Raw genomic sequence first — 4980 nt, forward strand, 5'->3', positions numbered from 1 at the left:
ATATCTGAAAAAATAAAGTGCATCTTCATTTCCACACAAAAATATGAAGCAGCAAAAATTGTTTTTCAACATTGATGATAATCAGAAATGTTTCTTGAGAGTCGAATAAATTGTAATGATTTCTAAAAGATCATATGACACTGAAAACTAGAGGTACTTGATGAAGAAAAATTCTAACTTTGCACAACAGGAATAATATTACATTTTATAGTGTATTAAAATTGAAATCTTTTTAAGCAGCACAACTGTTTTCATGGTGTAATGGCTGCTTAAAATCAGCTACATCAACAGGATTCAATTTCATTTCAATATTAATATAGTAAATCACCATAAATATATTAATAAACAAAACGGTTATTTTGCATTGTTATAATATTTGTTGTAACAATATTTTTAATCAAATAAATGCAGACTTGCATGGTGAGCATGAGACTTCCTTTCAAAAACCAATTTTACCAAACCCAAACTTTTGAATCATGCAAAATGTGAAACTTGACAGCCGTGAGCATCATGCAAATTTATTGTATGAAAAAGAGAGCCTCTTAGACATTGATAATGACCTAAACTTGTCATTTATTTACAACCCGAACAAGTGTTCTGTGACTGTATCCATATGAACGCATTTATCCGACAAACAGACCAAAAAAGTAATTTATTGCTATGAAATCTTTGAGATTTAACTTTCAAATGTTCCGCAGGATTCATTAAAATATGGCATGATCAGACTGCATTCGATTTTGCATTAAATATTCTTTTTTGTTTAGAACAACATGAAAAAGGTTGAGTAAATATTTACAACAACTATGCATTTATAAGGAATAGTTCACCCAAAAAATTAAAATACTGTCATTAATTTCTCACCTAATGTTGTTTCCAAAACCACATAAGACCTTTGTTCGTCTTCGGGGCACCAAATATTAAGATATTTTCGATGAATATATGGGTCAAATATGGACCTGCGTAGACCAGCAATGTCATTACCATGTTAAAAGCCCAGAAAGTTAGTAAGGACATGCGTTAAAATAATGTAAGTGATATCACTAGTTCAACTGTAACGTTATGAAGCTACAAGAATACTCTTTTGTGTCAAAAACAATTTAAAAAAAATCCATGTCAGAATGCTGGCTCCTGCGTCAGCAGTACAACAAAGCATGCATTGTGATAGTCTAGTGGGCTAAATTCATTTTGCAGTCATATGATGTCTATTTAAACTCCTTTTCCTGTGTTGTTGGGTAGGGGAAGGATGGTTTATACACACAAGATGCAGGCCCCTACATTGCAGGGTAATGTCAATTTGATACTATGTAAAAAGTTAAGAGTGACATTTGACCCCAGCAGGCCATAATAGTAACTATGGTCATGAGCGTGGGTCATGCTGAAAGGTCCATCCATCCTGACACTGATGTAACTGTGCATATGTATGTTTTCTCTCATAAATAACAATTTGCATGTTGTTGTATCGGCGCACAGTACGATGTGTCACATCCTGTCTATTTGCTGCTTACACATGCCAGCCTGATAAGACTTCTTTGTTTTCCCCGTTCCCCAAAATGCTTTGGAACGGGCACATCCTGTATATGAAAAACGCAGCTCCCCGGTCGGGAAGACCTGGAAGTATGCAGAAAAGAGGAGTGGGACAATAGGCCGGATCTACTTGGCAATTCCTAAAACCTCGATGTTCTGGAGCACTTCTGTTTATTTCACACATTAATCTAATGCAAATACCCAGGCAGGAACACACACAGTCTTTTGTGGGAGAGGAAACTGGTTTTTCATCAGTCTTCATAAACTTAACTCAACTCAACTCAACTCAAGAAAACAAAATAAAAATATTAAATATGAAGACATTGACTTATGTGGAAGAGGAAACATTTCCATCAGTTTCTGTAAAAATAAAGTAAATGAAAAATAAAATGAAATATTATTCAATTAAATTTAAATTAATAAAGAGGTTTGTTTTTTTTTTTGTTTTGTGTTTCCTTTTTTTTGTTTGGTTTTTTTTTGTGGGAGAGGAAACTGGTTTTCAAGCAGTCTCGTCTCGTCTCAAGTCTAAAATAAAATTAAAAAAATAAATAAATAAATAATCACATGAGAGGGTCTGAATCTTCTTTGTTTGCCTCATTTGTTTTTTCTCAAGTTATACAATGTCAGAACTCCCAAGGTCATTCACTCTCATAATCAGTCCATAGATTGATGTCTCCTTATTCAAGGTCAAGGCCCACAAAAACACAACCATTGCAAACATCACACAGAAGCCCCACGTCATCTCTCATTGTTTTTATTTTTATTCCCGAACAGTGCAAACACAAGTATATAAAAGATCTCAATATGAAATTTACATTCTAATCAATAGAACCATCTCAATAAATACATTGCAACCCCAAAATAGCACAAATATTACAAATCATCAATAAAATACTCTTTTAGTTTACTCTACAATATATTTAATACATTTTTTAATAATTTAGACCCGTATCAAATATGAAAATATCTAATCAACATGAAAATCTATTCTATGATTTTACTGTGCACACTTTATGCATTAATAAAGTTAATATATCATTAATGTTCATAACAGCAGTAAGTTAGGCCACTGTAGTCAAAAAAATAGATCATATTAAGCCGTATCAAATAGAACCATTTAGCTGTTTGGCTACATTTGTTGGATCATAGAATCAGAAATATTCAGTGATACGATAAGCATTTTGGCATTTTGGCATTCATATTCATTAAAGGAAAACCAAAAATCTACATAAATGAAACTTGAATGAACAGCTCCTTACTTTACATTAATAAATATGCGAAATTCCATTACATGGCAAATGAAGCTAAATGCAGCGGAAGAAAATAGAATCAGAGAGAGCATTCCTGAATACGTAGCTTAACATGAATTAAACGTTGAAAAATATAAAGGAATAGGCCCATTTCGCGATAGTGGTATTGAGCCCACGTGGTTTTGATCAGTCTATATGAGAGGTTAAGTTAGAAACAGAAACGAATGCACACAATGTTGCACAAGTTGAGCAAGAAAAGAACACAGTTTGATATGTTGGTAACCGTATGTGTTGGCACACACATATTCAAAGAAATACACTTTCTCCAACAGACCCTGGATAAAAAGGCAGTCACTTCAAGAGCTTGACAAGGCGCCAATGCTACAAAACTCCCAGAAAGCTTTGCCCACAGCACCACGCACAGACCAGGTAAGCAGATACGCCATCGGATAATGAAAAAAAAAGATGGTTCGTTTCATCAAGGCCATTACTCTGGGGCTCATGCAGTGCTACTAAAAGCATGTTTCGCAACTTCGCACTTCGACACTTTTCACCCTCAGGTGTGGTTTTGCAGTAGGCATGCATCAGAGACACAAATCAGTTATCAAAAAGAAGCGACGTGACAGAATTACGGCATGCTGAGAGGGACATGCAGAACGGCATGCTTGAAGCCAAACTTCTTTTCGCTAGGCATCATGGGAAATCTATCAAAGATACAGTAACAGCAAAAAAAGAAAACCAAAAAGATCGTTCTGAAATCCGAAATGAGGCTCGTGGAGGCTTTCCAAACCAAGAGCAGGTTTGAGACGGCTTCGCATGCTCTGAAAAACAGATGCACTAAAATCCAGATGTTTAACCTAAGATCTAGAGAGCACATGACATATCCAGCACTAAAATATCATGCATGTTCAACCATTGTGGTAAAGATCGTTCTGCAAGCACAGTGAGAGATGCTACCTTTGATAGGAGAATCAGAAAGTCGACAAAATAGATGTGGAATAAATGTATATTAAGCCATTTGATTGCATACTGGAAGCCAATTTGGTTGCATTTTGTGAATAGTATTATCAGTGACAGCCTCGATTGTGCTGGCTTCTCTATTGTATCAGTTTTTCACATCCTTGATGCTTATTAAACGCAATGGGATCACTTGTCATGTTATTACTGGAAAGGATATCCCAGAGGGCAAAGGGCAGGCAGCAGCAAGTGCATACAGATGTTTTGTCCAAGCACCAAGTGCGTACACACATCACATACAGGAAAACTGTGATGATTCAACCCACGCAAAGTTAAACATTTACCCACGTCACAGACTTGACCGACTTTCTGTAAATGATTACACAAAAACAGGATAGTGTTAGCATTCGCTAGTAAATCATTGCAGTCTCTGATTCACTGCGGTTGTTTAGTATTTCTGCCTGCTCTCTCTCTGCAACCGCAGACGACACGGCTTGAAACCCGAAGAGCTGGGAATAACTTTGCTATCAGGTCAGTAAACCCGTGACGTCTTCTTCATGTAAACAATTTATCCGAAGGCAAATCTCAATATGAGCAACCAGCTTTTCCTTTGTCTTGGTGGGAAAAACCCGACACGTGTTCCATCATCTCAGAAACTGCCCTGACTCAGTCTCATTATAAAATACAGCGCTGTTTTAAACTAAATGTTTGGTCCTCACCACTCACATGTTCAAAATATTCATTGCCGTGGCATCTCTTGACATTTTCAGTAAAAGATAACACAGACGCACACACACACACACACACACACACACACAAGGTGGGTACTTAATGTGGTGTCTCCTCGGCTGGTGTGAAGCTGCCTTTTTGCAGTAGATCGCATGCTCCCATTTAGGAGACCCTGATATCCTGTTGGTCGGGAAGACTCATTAAAACACTTCTGATACGTGGACGCTGAAAGACATACATGCTTATTATGTACCTTATGCGTGAAGGGGGAGGGGCCTTTCTCGGTTTGGCACGTTTGAATGTGCAAAGACTGTCTCGCTCTCTCTCCTCCTTTTTCATCTCGCCTCCTACCTTGTGCTCGGCTTCCCTCCCTGCCTCTGATTTACTAATGCATCGATTGATCACTGTAGAACCCCGTCTTCTTGGCGATCACACCTCCATCTCCATGTCGACGGGATACAGAGGGCAGGTACAGAATGCTGTTGTTTGGGGTACTAACGTGCCCTACGGTGTGACTTTT

The sequence above is a fragment of the Cyprinus carpio genome, unplaced genomic scaffold, assembly GCF_018340385.1.
Source record: "Cyprinus carpio isolate SPL01 unplaced genomic scaffold, ASM1834038v1 S000006795, whole genome shotgun sequence".
NCBI lineage: Eukaryota > Metazoa > Chordata > Actinopteri > Cypriniformes > Cyprinidae > Cyprinus > Cyprinus carpio.